The sequence below is a fragment of the Cydia strobilella genome, chromosome 7, assembly GCF_947568885.1.
Source record: "Cydia strobilella chromosome 7, ilCydStro3.1, whole genome shotgun sequence".
NCBI classification, from domain to species: Eukaryota; Metazoa; Arthropoda; class Insecta; order Lepidoptera; family Tortricidae; genus Cydia; species Cydia strobilella.
In genome coordinates, this window is record NC_086047.1 from 10,812,481 (window position 1) to 10,829,242 (window position 16,762).

Below are 16,762 nucleotides of genomic sequence, written 5' to 3' on the forward strand. Positions count from 1 at the left end.
TTAATCACCCAAATATGATCGTGGCATAATCCTTGATCCGGTTTCCCAAAACCATCAGTCGGTTCTGATAAGCCATTATTATTTTGTAAACAAGATGAGTTTACTTTGGAGGTCCCTGTGGAAATTACTTTACCTCGTGCCGACGCCAAGGTGGTTTTGAGACTACCGCTGCATGAGTTAATAAAAGTAAAAATATTGTTAAAATAATAAAAGTATCTATATGTTAATATAGAGATGATATATAGAGACGAGATGTTTTGCTTTTTTGCAATAGGAACTTTATTGTTTATGTACCTAGATATATTTTCATACCGATTGCACGAATTTTATCCCTAGGGCGGCAAGTGCCAATAAAAAAAACTGCAGGTCGAACGAGGCTTTAGTATAGGTATACTAGTAATGAAAATTAAGTGTAATGAAAATTAATTTAAAAAACCTATTATGTCACAATTTTAACTGATTTTGGCTCTTTGCTGACCGCGGCGTATTACTTAATTAACAAATGTTACTATATTAAATAAATCCAATACTTAGTATGGAATTGATCTGCCTGATCGATGTGATACTCTTACTTTCTCACATTTTCTAACACGTTTAATGCTTGCGTGATGTGGCAAAACAATGGTGGGTGTTATTACTTATTACACAGAGAGATCTTTATGATAGTGCTATCAAATGTAATGGAGCGATTGACAATCGATCTCTGTGATTGAACACCGCCCACAGAATAATATTCTATTATGTATCTGTAAGGTGATGATAAAAAAATTACAAATGTTAAACATTATAATTTTTAGGTCTAGTTTGTCCGTTGCAATGAAGTTTTATAAGTTAAACACAGTATGTGTGTAATGAAGTTTTATAAGTTAAATACCTTTCATGAGTGTTAGGGTTAAAATTTGTCGATAAGGTATTATGATATAGCACAAAAAGTTACCATATACTTGATATACTCTTATGGCGCACGCACCTCATGGCATTTGCAGAAATTGGGTCAACAAGTCTGTGAAGACCCAAATCTGTAAATCTTGTCTTAAAAATGTATCAGGAATACCTATTTGGGCAAATACGGCGAAACGTGTGCACCACCTTATAAAACTAGGAACATCCATCGGGTCAAGCGTTAGAAATATAAATATCGTATGTTATGCCTACGATAGTGTTACCGTTGAAAAGATACAATACTTTACTACGCGAATGCGTCTGCTATTAGGTTGAGCTAAAAGCAGGTTCTGTACACTTTTTTTTACTGCGTAACCCTTAAAACACGCGACCAACAATGAATTTAAAAAGGCCTACGTGGAACCTGTTCCTGTAAACGAAAATTTATGGCCACAATCAATAAATTCCAATGTTGAAATGGTCAAAATCAGAAAGTGTTAAAAAAGTTGAAATTGGTTATTTACAGAGGCGGCGGCAGCCTGGCAAGTCTACAACACCCGGCCTTCGCAGAACATGGATCTGTAACTAAGTGAGTATAAGTTTTATATAAACGTTATTGTCTTGCTTAACAGATGCAGACATAGATTCTTTCATTTAATTTAATTTGAGGTCGATATTTAGAAGTAGCTACTTATTTTTGAATTGATAGTGTTTTATAATGATATACATACCTACTAAATACCTACATATGTTAGTATACTAGTCCAATTACAGTAAAAGAAACTCGATATGGTTCCTATACCTGCACCCTGCACCTTACAATTAATAAGTAACTTGAGTGTATGTCTAGTGTAGTTTCGAGTTTTTTTAGTTTTGTATGGTTTTTCATTTTTATTATAGTGTTTTTTTTTCTTGGAGACATCTCGGGAAATCCAGAGTAGCCAAAACGAGAGATGAGAATCATGCCATATATTTTGATGACAGCAAAATGGCCTATAGTTATCCTTTTTATACAAATTTAGTGTAGATGGGTCAGTTGACTTGTATCAGTTAACGAATTCGTCAACACTGTAGCACTCCATGTCCAGCAATATCCGTTTAGGATTTTTCTCGAACATCGAGTCCGAAGTAGATTTTAACTGTTCGTCTAGAGTATTGTTAAGGTCTACTATGTATGCATACTATGTGTAAGGAGGTAGTTTAGTTATCGATAACGTATCTCCCCTCGCTTATCTTTCGAAACTTTCGCAATAGAACTATGAAATTGCCTTGAATGTGCGAATGTATGTGTCCTGGCTCCCTTTGTTTGCCGATTCACCGCCATAACTGTAAAGTGTCCTTATAAGTTTGAGCAGGCATGGAAACTTAGTTCTCCAAGTGGAGGATTGTGGGTGATTAAAGTTGCACTAGTGGTAGCGGCATGCAGCCATTGGAAAATGTAGGGCGACCTCTTTATCTGTTTCACGCCGTTTATGTTTTATTTGCTATTGGGGTTCCTATTCCATGATGCACTTTTATTTAGTACTAAATATCTATTTGACACCTGGCGATTTTGTATATCGATCATGGTTATACAATTATTATATGTAAATGTATTTCCATACCTTGTAACTTCATCTCACGCACGCGTCTGGCATTTTAGTTTATAACGCTACATTGATACGTGTATAATAAATGCTCTCTGAACTTGTGCATACCATCACTTTCGAAACGTACGGCGCCGATAGTTGTTATATTCAATTTTACTTTAATTTGATGAAGACTCGGATTCAGCAATCATAGTAATAAAGAGAAACTAAAGACGAAGTCAATAAATTGTACAGAATACTTTTCTTACTGTCGACGTGCACTTGTCGTCTGTTCGAAACATTCGACTCGTGTCGTGACTCAGGGACATAGTTTTATTTGAAACAACGATTCTGAAGATGATCAATGCAACGTTTTTCTGTTCCGGTGCACTGAACTAGTTATTTATTTAGCCGAATTGACATTGTTCTTGTAGCCATCCAAAGCAAGACGAAAAGCATACTTAGTGCTTTATTTGATAAGTGAACGATAAGTACCTAAATTCATCAAGCGCAAAAACTAAGAAAGTTACATACGTATCGATTATTATTTGTTTATAGGTATTTTTATTATTGCTCGCCTAACTTATGTCGTGTCTTACAGGGACCTAAAGAACCTGGCCGAGGACCGAGAAAATTGGCGCATACTCCACCGACAAGAGCCATGCTCTTAAATTATGAATGAACTTATGTACCTTGATTTCAATGCTTTTTATGATGATGATGATGCTCTCCCGATCGATTTCGGCCACAGGCAGCGACTGGGTGCTCTGGAGTAGGGAATTTTTAATTCGCGTTATTAGAGTTTAGCTGCCTCTGGTGCGCCCTTAGGTGGCTCACGTACCTACCCTATCTTTACACATAATACGCGCGTACCTACCCTAGTCTAGAGGTATGCTGGTTAACATTTTAATACCTATCTGGGAGATCGATCTTCGCTTGGAAAACATATACAAACTCAAAAATGAGCTTTTCCCAGAAATAAGACCTAGCTAGATCAATTTTTCGCCCCCGAAAACCACCATATAGCAAATTTCATGGAAATCTTTAGCACCGCTTCCGAGATCCCCGAAATATATAAATATATAATCATAAAAATCGGCTTTTTTACTACCTCGCGGAAATTCTTTTAAAAACTTAACACTACGAAATAAATACAATTGTGTACTATAATTGTAATTTAGTATCTTGCCTAATATTTCCAATAAAAGCTTTACATCTAAACCCATTTCATCCAATATAATTGATCTAAAGTTATAGTTTTCCCCTAATTTTCATTTTCCTATTGACTGCTATTTTATTGTACACAACTGTATATATATGTATATAATATATACAAGAATTGCTCGTTTAAAGGTATAAGATTGTACGAGTTGTGGCATTGATGATACAATCGAACATTTTATGCATTTTTTAAATCACTAACTTATATCACTGCCGTTGAACATCAATTGAAGCTGACTGTACTTGCACCCTATTTGAAGCCAGTCAGTAACAAGGATCTCGGCAACAAAGCCCCGTGAATGGATCGTCTTTCCGGCTCCGCCATTGTTGTCTCGGCCTTGCCTTTCACTCGTTGGGAAATTAAAACTAAAACACGATTAACTTCATCGAAATGTCTATTTATTCCTATTGTTATTTATTGGTCATAACTGAATAATTGGCTATAGTTACCGAGTAGGTATTATAAGCCAGACATAATCGCTTATGCGGGCTCTCACAATAGTCTCGAAGACATGTTGTCGTGAATGTGTACCTATTACTGTATGGTCCTTTTGACGAACTAAACATAGTATTATGTAAACCAAATTCTTTTTGATGTAAACTGAATCTTAATCATAGTCATCGTACACACTCAGTCACATTACTTCCTAAATACCTTACGGACATATGTTAGATTTTTAATTTTTTCCCATTGACAAAATAAAAAAAACCGCATTAAAAGGAACAGCGAGAGATATCCTGTGGCATACAGTTATATTGAACTCATTTTATTGTAAACTGCTAAATACTGTAAAAGGCATCCACAGGCGTTATTAATTTTATGTAACTATATATATACTTACTTGTTTGCACTCATCGTCTCTGGGTATAGCAGCTGTGTTTGCATTCACGGCGTTCTAGATTTTGAACAGAAAGAACGCTCCAGTGACCCCTTTCCAGAGCTTTCTGATCCGTATGTCGTAAATAATGTTTAGTTCCAGGTCTTGTGTACAAGGCGTATAGTGTAATGTAAGCAGCTTTTCCACACACTTACCTGTAGTATTCGACATTATATCAACATATACACGAGGAGCCATAGTTATATTCAGATGCACCAAACCGTCTGTCGCTGTTAAAACGTTTGCTAAATGTAATTGTTTGGGAAGTTTCATAGTTCACTGCTGAGCTGAGTGATGTTGATCAATGTTTGTGGTTGATGCAACTGGCCCTTAAACTTCCATGCCTAATAAGGTTACAAATCGAATACCTACTTTAATCCAATTTGTGTAAGAAAAGTAAATGATCAGCACACAGGTCAATTACACGTATTTATTTTACAAGTTATTTATTGTTGGGTACGTCATCACTGATGACTTGGGCTTGCGGCTTGCAACAAAAGAAACAAATGAATGCCTGGCGGCGCATGAGCATCGAGCAGGAAGATGTGTCACAAACCACTTACTTTATTCGTAATGTTTATGGTGTACTTAAACCAAAATTACCATAACGATTTAGACTGTCATAAATTCATAATGCCCGGTGTTGAGCCAAATACCATAAACATTTAAGAAATCATGTAGAAAACTATAAGTACAACTAACTGATATATCTGTAGGTACAATTGAGGTGTTATTATCTTTGTGTTTCTCCTAAAGAATATTTCGAAACATATGTAAAGTCCATGATATTACGTCTTCCGAACATATTATCCAATATTTTTAGTCATAGCAGAAATTGTGATCATATTTATCAAGGAAAGGTTAGTCTAGTAACTGGATAATTTTAAAATTATTAGTTAGTTTGGAAATACGCCACTACATATCGCTCTCCTCTTATAATTTGAAATAAAACATACTAGTACTCTCTAGTGCTGAGAGCTAAGCGAACTTTGGTAGTTATTTATTTATAGACAGTTAGAGCCACATTATATGACCTGCCTAAATGACCTATTATTACTTAAGTTTGCATTTCTATTGTCCATATTTTACTGACTCAGCCTGCAATTACATCCTTTGCCCGAGATATCCCTAAGTAGTACAACAATTATGATTTCCGCTATTAATATGTAAGAGTTTCCGTCCTTCTGACATGCCTCGCGTTTCTTGCCATGACGGTCAACGGACGATTAGCTTAACGACTATGACATTCTACAAAGGGCTGTGGATGTAATGTATGAGGTCTTTGCTATTACACCTTGCATATGTCTACATTTAAATATGGCAAATAAAAGTAATGTTCTTCTTGAAAATATGCCACGCATCGTGTAATAGCAGACTGCTGAAATATGGACTTAAAACTCTTCTGATTTAGACATATATGTATATGTACTGGGAAAACCTCCCTAGAGGCTTATTCTGATTGTTATAACAGGCAACGAATTTGATGATCTATCAGAATGTTTATAGTGAATCGAAAATAATCAAATTACACTAAAGTTTCGAAATCAACTCTCGGCATTCATTTAGGCATTTATCACACTGGCGCTCGCTTACATACATACGACATGCATATCGCTATCGTGTTCACATAAAGTCGCCGCTGCCAGCTAGTGGGCGCTTACAGGCGCCTGTGAAGTAGCGACTAAAAACTAAAACTAGGCAAAAGCCTAGTTTACCTTAGTTTAGCCTTAGTTTCGTTTAGTTAGAAATAAGAATTTCTGTTCGTTTCAAGCAAACCAGAGGGACAAGCGAATAGATGTGGCCTTGACTCCATATCAACAGATTACTATGATGTAATTAGAGTTACATTTGTATGGGTACACTAAGTCAAACCTTCGCTAACCCCAGGTAATGATAACAGTCTACTCCATATGGGTTCCAACGCCTCCTCCATTACATAGCTCAAAGCTGCCTCATGTATACAAATTGACGCAGTATGCGCCGCCGGCGCCGTGACGTCACTAAATCGTGCGTTCGATTAGAACCATTAGTATTAGGAAGTGGGTTCAAGGCTCTGTAATTAGTTTGTGTTCAAACTATGTCTGGACACAGTGCCTTAGTGCTATGAATAATTTACTTATTTGCATCAGAAGACCTCGTGCATCTCAGAATATTATTACTATTAGACAGAGTAACTATTTGAGCATTTCTACGGTTTGTTTATCAATAACGATCACGGTTTCTTAAAATTCAAGGGGATTACTAGTATTATCTCCTAATTTGCAACCAATTATTAGTATTTTCTATAAGTAAGGTTCTGTTAATTATATCATTTATATGCATATTCTATCAATGGACAAAAACTTGAAAAAAAAAAAAAACAAAAAGAAATAATGTATAATAAATCTCCTATGCGTAAGATAGGAATCCATATTTGATATGACAATGTGCATTGAGGGACTATCATTGGTAATTTTCTTCACAGTTATTCGTTTTAGTGCGCTTTCGGCCCTAATCCTATAACCAGAGGGCCTACCACGAACCACGTTCGACGTGTTGCCTCCGTGTCGCACTTACGTATAGAAGTGAGAGAGGCAACTCGTCGAACGTGGTTCGCTGTAGGCCCTCAGACCTCATGTTGGGTCTTAAAGACTGTATTACCGTGAATTCATCTCTATTTGCATCAAGTTTTCTCACGTGCTACAATCGACATCAAATGCAACCATGTCGCGTTTCACGCTTTTTATGATTATTCACCATATCAGGGAAGTCAAACAATATTTTCTTGTGAAATTCGAAGGAAAAGATGCAAATGCTTACTAAAATGAATTAATTTTATTTAGAAAATTAATAACAACCCGATTAACTGTTGCATCGAACGATCGTTACAAGTATTTAAGATTACTTTACGTCGTCGGTAAAGGAATTCCGTGCGCGTTGATGTCTATGTTATAGAAACAAGTGTTAATGTTATTTACAGCAAAAAACTTAAATAATTCGTTAATTGCATCGTTTGATTGACAAGTAGAATTGCGATTGATCGCGTTAGTGGATGTAATTAGTCATATTTATAGATAATTGTTCAATTGACTTACTTTTTCATGGGAACCTGTTGATGTTTTGATATTGTACTTATGTAAATCTGGTAAATGATAGATTCAAAAAGATAATAGATATGTGTCGTTTTAAGCAAAGGATATTTTAAGATCGATAGTTATCAAAATGTTAAAGTCATTTGTGAACTGTATGACGGGTCAAAACAGACCAATTTGTGACTACACTCGGTTGTACCCACTTAAAAGGTAACGCATAAATGTACACATAAATATGTGTAACAGTCAGATCTGAGTAGCACTTTATTCAGATTACACGGCACTTTTAGATACTACTTACGAAGTTTACCTACTTACATGTACCTACAACTTCATCATATCAGCCCTTTATCGCCCACTGCTGAGCATAGGCCTCTCTTCCAGTACGCCACTTGTCCCGGTCCTGAGCTAATCTCATCCAGAAGTGACCCGCAACCTTCCGGATGTCGTCCACCCAACGAGCCGATGGACGCCAGGGGCTTCTTTCATTCGAAAGCGGCCACCATTCCGTTAACATTTTAGTCCACCTGCCATCACTCTGCCTAGCAACAACAACTTAGTCTTACCAAAGATAGATATAACTCCGTAATAGATGGATACAGTCTAAGGAAAAAACGTGCCTCGAAAATCACGAAAATTTGATTCTCGATCAGATGGCGCCACTAGTTTTGGCCTACACTCGTATAGAGGGCGTTGACTGTTTCGTTTGTTATTTATAATTTTAACGCATACCAGTAAAATAACATGGATCAAAATCATATAAAAATAATTATTGCAAATAAAAAAATCATTTATCCATATTTAAATACATTTTATCGTATTTTTATAAATATTTATTTTTAGTTTTAAAGTGTGTCGACAGATGGCAGTGAATTTACTGGGGTTACAAAATTTACTATGACAGTACCGCTCTAGTATAAGTTACTCTATGGTCTTACTCATTCACTTTTCTCTACGAATATTTAAAACTGGTATTTACGTGAACAACTATCTTGCATAACACAAAAGCATTGTAGGATTTACGCTGCTTTAGTTACTCGTAGAATTAAGTTCAAAACAAGTGGCGAGCCTCTTGCAGGGCTGTTCTGTTCTCCATAAATCACTCTACATCAACCACTCAACCAGCATACGAGCGATCCGGTGTTTCGCGTCTTTAACACGGACCCTAAAGTCACAGTTACACTGGTCTGTTTAGTCTAATACTCGGTAAGCTGTAATACAGGGCCAGGGCTAACACCGTTAAACATGATATCCGTGGACGGGAAGTGAGATTACACAGTTTCTCACGGTCTTTATCAACATGGATCTGGAGAAATTCTGGTGGAGATCTTTTGGGAGATAAACTAAAAACACCGCACTTGCTCGGAAAATCAAATATGTCCACGCTTGTAACGAATTACAGGAGGAAAATTCGACTTGTTTTAATGACAGACCGTAAAATAACCATCATACCTGCTTTTTTGAAAAAAAAAATACCTGTTTGATCTACTATCAGGCTACAATTAAGGAGGGATTTAAATCTTCTCGGGTCAGAGATGTAGGGTTAGAGCCGGGGTAGCTTTATATGACGTTCATAAGTGCATTGTAATATGCCTACTCGAAAAATAAACTACACATCTTTATCTTAAGAGATCCAAAAACGTATTGGCATAGTTGTTTCCCATAAAGTAGTAATACGGCTAATTTAATAATCTAAACGAATTAAATTTTGTTACTTATTGAAACTTAAACACCCACTTAGCGGCGCTTATGATAAAAATAACTGTATATATTGGTCTATTGTTTGTTAATGACTAGGTATACTAAAAACTCAACAAAGCCAGTGGGTGGCTTGAATTGAAACCTGTTTTCGAGAAAATTTCTGTTGGTTATTTGTCTGTGACATTAGGTCACCACAAGTCCACAACAGAAGTAAGTAATGAGTAAGGAACGGTAAAAACGAATGAGTAATTATATTTTTTTCAATTAGTTTTGTAAGTACCGCACCTACGTATTTCGAAAATTATGAGAGTTATGAGCAATCGGGCGTCTCAGTGGTTTTGGGCGACGTGAATTATTACTGTGAGAGGTACTTAGATCTCACAGAAACTAAGATGATCACAGACTGGCATGGTTATGGCAGCAAAGATTTAATTTATACGACGATATTTGTATGTCCTCACCGATATATACTTATAGGAACTCGTAAAATATTACAAACCTTACAGGTCATCTCATAATAATAATAAAAATAAATTCTAACTTCATATTAAATCACATTTAGAAACGGGTCTATCGCGAATTTATTTTGTTACCTTTATTTACCGACGTTTAAATGTGATTTAATATGTGTTCAAACCGCGAAAGTTTTAAATGTTATAAATTCTAACTTCATTCGAAATTTGAATCTAACTTTGGGATGTCTAGTTGTCTGCTTTATACCGGCACTAAATTCATTAGAATCTATCTAATGGTTAGATCATTGTATGTACGACATCCGGAAGATTGCGGGTTACTTCTGGATAAGATTAGCTCAGGACCGGGATAAATGGCGTACTAGAAGAGGCCTATGCTCAACAAGTCAGTAGTGGGCGATAAAGGGCTGATATGATGTTGATGATGATGAAGAACATTGATGTATTTGTACGGAAATAATGTTTATTGGCGGAATATTAAATTTTAGATGGCGGTAAGAGTAGGTATGTATCTAGATACTATCGGCCCGATTCGAACTTTAAGATATGTCAAATATTATAGGTCTAGAAAAAAAATGGATTAGATGTGTCAGTGTCAAAACAAAAACAAAAACGTCACTTTACGTTAAGATATAAAAAAAACGGAATGCCAACCCTTGTTATAGTTTGATAAGAACAAAAGAATCAGTATTGTAACTACCTATATTTAGCTTGTTAATGAAAATAGTAAAACCGATATATGTATGCATATAAGATTTGAGGAGTTCCCTGGAGTCCTAATGGATACCTTCATCAAAACTGTGTTTTTACAAAAACTGGACCAACTAGGGACTATATACATTCAAACAAAAAAATAATTTTCCAAATCGGCTCAGAGATGACGGAGTTCTGAGGTAACAAACATACAAAAAAAAATATACGGTCGAATTGATAACCTCCTCCTTTTTTTGAAGTCGGTTAAAAATAACGATCGTTGGAAGAATAATGCTTATTTTCCTCATAATAATTAACCTTTGCAATTATTGTTAGCAACCTTTCCGTGCAATTTCCATTGTTTTCTCTAAACATTAGTTACAAGTTAGTCGCACGGCATTGGTTGCGAATGTTGCGATAGACACGAAATTTATCTGATACTCGTAAAAGTAAGTGCCGGGTAGTTTACAAATATCACTATCATATACAAATTATCCTCATTGGCGTGCATTATGTCTTGTAACCTGCGATCTTACGAGTATATTGTACGATATTGCAATAGTTTTAATAGTTAAGGTCTGGTCTCTACTAAGCTCAAGTGCAGGCGGATAGGCAGACAGACAAACGGATATATAGGTAATAAAACTATAAGCGTTCCTTATTGACTCCAAACCGATGGTACTCAATACACTACAGTTTAGTTTATTGTTAGCCATGCTTTAGCTTAGTTTCTTAAAGTCAGTAAGTAAATTATTTTTTTAATACAGTTGCTCAAAAAGTGCTACTTTTCGTGGCTGTTAAGCGTGCGGAAAGTTGGTTTTCGCGAACTAGTGCTTTTTACTATTCCAATTTTTTTAAATTCTTACTTGTTCTAATTCATGACTACTTATTGATGAGTGTTAATATGAGTTTCCTTTAAACGTCGTAATCAACATAAAAACCTACTGTTAATGTAAGAATACGAAAAATATGCATATTTCATATTTTATTACTTACCTCTTCATCATTATAAGTATTATAACAGGTTTATTTTTTAATGTTGAAAAACCGTTCTTAATAAGTTGTCTGAATGGAACGGAACGCCTGTCAAAGAAGAGGCGTATTTTCATACTGCAAGAATGTTTTAAGTTTCCAAAGGCAACATTCGATATTGTTTTTATAAATATACGATACACAAATAATGGTAAATAACGATATTTAGGTAATAATAGTACAATGTTTTAATATTTACAATTGTTTCTGTCTTATAGAACATGCATTTGAAAAAAAAAACATTCATTGTAGTGGGTTCAATAATAACAAAATCTATTCTAGTCGAATAAAAGCTAGAAAAACACCTCTTCATAATGTCAATGTCAATGATGTCAGTGTCACAGAATTAAAATAAAAAAATATAAAAAAATAAATGAATTAATATAAAAGTTTCGAATTCCATTCCTTACATGTTGCTTTTCTTATTTTTTCGCAACTGTATTAAAAAACGTCGTTCGATACACGTGCGGATATGTCATTCTTCACTCGTCCCGAGTCTTGCCAGTAATGACATACTTTCCGCACTAGGATCGAAATGTACTATTACGCTTTTAAGAAATAAGGGTCCTTAACATGAACGCTTGGCGCATATATCTATCTCTATTGATCACATTATCTATATAGCATACATATAAGCATATGTATGTACCTATACTTATCCATGTATCCAATTATATGTATCAGAACAATCATAGATATGACCTTACAGACCCCAACTCACGGCCAGCGTTGCAATCAAATCGGAACTGCAAGATGCCTACAAAAATGTCACGACACCTACTTATACCCAATGCAATTATTAATATTATTATCTATACCTAACAAAGCAGCAACGTGCTTTGTCAATGGTGTGTACCTTGTTGGTAATTTTCTCTAGTTACGCAAACGTTTTATCCTTGAATCTTTCAAGAAAGTTACATTTACTATGTGCCTTACCTATCTTTAAATATATAATTACTTATATCTCTAATTTTAACTTAACTTAATTTTTATAGCGACAATTAAATATAATACGAGTATTCTGTCTAACCTAGCCTGTTGTTAAACTGTATCACGATCTTGTAAAAACAGGCATTGTGTGCAGTCGCACGCCTCGAACCTTGAATGAACTTTGCGCAACAATAAGTATAATTATTAATTGAATGAGCGGTTAAGTAACGCGCGTTATCCAATGCGCCGTGAGAATCATAACGATTCTGTAACTTGGATGAACTGCACGGGTTTTATACTCCTTGGGATAATTTTATTAGGGAATATTTGTATTTTAGTTTATGTTTGTTAATAGTCTGTTACTTGTAATAATGTAAATGATTTCAGCCTCTACACCGCACGTTCAGTTGACACTTTTAATTTTAAGCGGCAAACAAAGCGTTTTATTACACGAGTTAAGAGTTGGTAGGTGCAATGTCGAACATTGGAACGTTATCTTTGACGCCAAAACTGCGGAACGAAATTGAACGGCATATTTGTATCTTTCATTTAAGTATAAGTTTCTTAAACAGCTTGAAGAAAATGAGTTTCTTTAATATTAAAACATCTGCTAGAGCAGAAAACGTCTCACCTCCGCAATTTGCTCGCATTAAATATTACGAGCCACTGTATTTTTCATTCCGTTCGGATGAGAGGTGGAAAACTTAAATATTTGACTTTCTTGAGAGACTATTCCAACGATGGCATTATTTCAGTCTGCAAGCATTGGCGTCTTCTATTTACCAATTTTAAAATCCAAAGAGAAAACATTTAAAGATGTTAATTTTGAAGTTCACGCTGTTTACCCACACGCATACATAATACACGCATATATCGACAGGGCATTTACTTAATTGTATGTTATTTGCCGATTACCTTTAAAGTCTAGGTACTATGTATTGACATGAGGTAAGCAAATTAGGGTAATGGAAATGTTAATATAAGGAATCAAGGTTCGCCTCCACTGTAACAGTAATTGTTGCTTTATAATTATGTTTTAAAACATATTGTTTTTATTTGGTTATCGGATACTTATATTAAATTGCGGTAGACCTCGAATGGTGACTCGACGAATTTAATGCCTTCAATAAGCAATAGTTACCTACTCAAACACGCGGCATATAAATAAGCAAACTACTATTAAATATATGTACAGCGTCAAATTTAATCTTTATTAAACGCAGATTAAATATACCTATACCTAAATTTGTTGTTTTCTGACAACCACAATACTTACCTACTTATACTGTATTTACAAAAGCAAAGCGACAGTATAATAAATAATAAGAACCTTGATGTAGTTTACAATAGTGGTAGTCTAGATAATAGAGCTATTAAAAGTATAACAAAATAAACTTCAGTCTTATAATAAGTGAGTATGTATAATGTTGTCGAAACTCGGAGAAACTCGTTAAATTCGTTAACGACTATAAACAAGAGTTTTATGATGGCCGGATCATTGAAACGTCCTTCCAATGACTTCAGTCGGTCGCCGTGACATTCCATGTAATAAAATATGTACTTACAGCGTAAGAACATAAATATAATATATGAGTAAATGTAGGGGTAAATTGGTTCTAATTTGTATATATTTTATGATCGTCATAGTATCGAAAGTTATAGTGTAGGTCAAAACTAAGTCAAAAGCGCTACCTGTAATCATAAATTACAGCCAAATATTAAGCTACATTGTCGATAACTTTATGGCATACCTGAGATTTTTTTTCTGTATTAAACTGAAACTTCGTAGAGTTAATATAATATAATCTGACAATAAAATATGCCCTAAATATACGACATGTACCCCACTACACGCCGTTGATGTGTGAGTGTAATAATGAGGGAGGAATTTATTATGAGTGGTTCTGTCCTAAAACAAAATTCTAATTCAAAAAGTTTTGAGGTAGGTACTTGAATTATAAATAAGAATATAAAGGTCACAAATTGTCTAACCATATTCGTAGATGACAAGCTTCATGAATCATGATATTATTGATTACATTAGCATCGAGTGACAAAAAACGAAACAAAAGGCGTTATTAGCACCAATCTAAATTGATCATGTCGGAAATAACGTGACGAGGAGATGTCATTAGTCACTGCCGTTGCTATTGTCTCGTTTTAGGTTTAAGTAACCAAACTTGTCTCAGTATTATGATAAACCTTTTCAATAACTAAATGTGTACAGTCATTGAGTCATAGAGAAATAGTTAAAATTATAATAGAGAAATAATTAATAAGTTTATAGGATTTATAGTAAAACGTATTGCTATAATAAGTCTAAAACTCGCTTAATAGTTTAGCCTTAATCTTATTAGAAATAATATTATTTATGATTATTAAATATTTATGATTTTTGCAAAGCTCGCTTTTGAAGCTTATTATAAATGGGTTTTTATCAATTTATAGAGTGCACTCTACTTAATTATTTATCTATGGTAGAATCAACTAATAATAGTGTTTAATCCTTACCCGATTACATTTTTTTGGACAGAAAAAAACTTCTTTGTGATGTAATTTAAAAAAACCTTATGTCACATGGCCCATAAAGACGAATCAATCGACACCTTATTCATCATAGTAGTTTTGGCTCTTTCGTAGAGTGGAACAAAGATATTATCTAAAGTTAGCAATTTACTTAGCCGTATTTACTCTTCTACTTCTACATGTCTTTTGTGATGACGAAAATTATGCAACAACAATATTTGGCAAAAGAGAAAAACGACTTTCCAGCATTATACTCGTAACCATGCTTCTCCGTAGTTGCATAAATAATACTCTCAGTGGGTATTAGATTTTATAAATCCGTTTGTAACTTTAAATCCGTAAGCAGTATAAGTTGATCTATTGACATGAGTAAAAATTCAATTGTTTAATTATTTTGTTGTTCGTTATACCTATATGTATTACATATTATAATTAAATACTCATAGAGTGAGTGCCCTGCCCACTTTGTTACGTTAAAAGCTGTAATCGCTTCTAACTTTACTATCATATCATGCGTTCCAATTTGTGCGTACACGGCAATAAACACTACAATGGTAAATAAATAAAAGAGATAGCCGCATCCTGCGGACGTCATTGTCGCTATGGCACCATTGCGATACAATAGAGCGACGCGCGACTTCGCTTCTCGTCGACATATGCAGGCCAATTCGAACGAATACTGACATCAGACTGATATTTGAATCATGTTATTTAGTTATCGTGGGTCTCGCCCGCGCTAATATATTCCCTGCCTGCTATACGGCCACATATCAACATTTATGATTATTGTAGTTTCAATCCTAATTAAAAATAATAAAGTTGGTGCCCAAGTGGCCGTACCTATTGCAGGCACGAAACGTTTAAATACGGACAACTACGAACGAAATGCACGATTGCTGAATGACATCGGTCAGATGTCATTATCATATCAGTGTACGCTGTGTACGTTCGAATAAGCCTGATGGATTTTTAATAATTATTTTGAAAAAAAGGGCTAGAATGTTATGTTTAACTGGAGTGTCTTCGCTCCATAATCCTTGTTTAATATATCTGCTAATTCTTTTCGTATCAACTAACGCAGTGTATTTATTTACTTTGGAAATAAATCATTAAACAATGAAAACACTCAGAGTTTTGGATACCTATTTTGGGAATATAATTTTGCTGATATTGATATAATATTAATGATTATTTGCAATGCATCTCGCTCGCATCAATATACCTCTAAATGCGAGCGTAACGTAAAAAGTAAAGTTCGAATGCTGATCAAGGTTTTTCAAAATTTAATTTGGTTGACGATAGGTACTTGACATTTGACGATCCTCATTGCATTTATTATTTTATACCTATCCTTAATCCCTTTATATACTTAATTGAATGAACAGTTAAAACATTTTACAATAAAATCTGCCTGCAATCCACAGCAAGTTTCACCAACACCCGCAGCATGTTCAGATCAGCCGTATTATCTTGTCATTATTTAGCGTTTTATGTCATACTGGTACTTGCGTGCGAACAATCAGGCCGCGACGAAGCCATCCGCTTTTAATTAGTCTCATTAACATATAACAGCTGAGCTGTTTATTACTACTATATTCGGTTTGCTTGTCGATTTTAAAGCTGTTTTACGTGGGAAGATTAATTGTTACTTAGCTCGCAGGCGCTAAATGTAAACGGACTCTTTCATGTGGCTACGTAGTTTTATTTATTACCTAACAAACTGCTAATTGTGTAAATACGCTTGTGTGCTTCGGTTATGTCAAAGGAGCAAACAATTGTCAAAGTTA

At 34.8% G+C, this 16,762-nt stretch overlaps 3 protein-coding genes across 4 annotated transcripts in view; all 3 read left to right on the plus strand.

Moving 5' to 3' along the window:
* LOC134743088 (guanine nucleotide-binding protein-like 3 homolog) overlaps positions 1-16,762 on the plus strand; it is a 172,410-nt gene that overhangs the window by 82,140 nt on the left and 73,508 nt on the right. The window lies entirely within an intron of this gene.
* Positions 1-16,762, plus strand: part of LOC134743137 (uncharacterized) — a 71,464-nt gene that overhangs the window by 37,685 nt on the left and 17,017 nt on the right. Inside the window, exon 2 of one of the 2 annotated variants that reach the window (XM_063676479.1) lies at positions 1,421-1,471. The gene's annotated coding sequence lies outside the window, so the exon portion shown is untranslated. Of the gene's footprint in view, positions 1-1,408; positions 1,472-16,762 lie in introns of those variants that run through there. The other variant, XM_063676480.1, reaches the window with a different exon arrangement.
* Positions 13,338-16,762, plus strand: part of LOC134743085 (ATP-binding cassette sub-family D member 3) — a 96,390-nt gene continuing 92,965 nt past the window's right edge. Inside the window, exon 1 of the mRNA XM_063676397.1 lies at positions 13,338-13,348. The gene's annotated coding sequence lies outside the window, so the exon portion shown is untranslated. The remainder of the gene's footprint in view (positions 13,349-16,762) is intronic.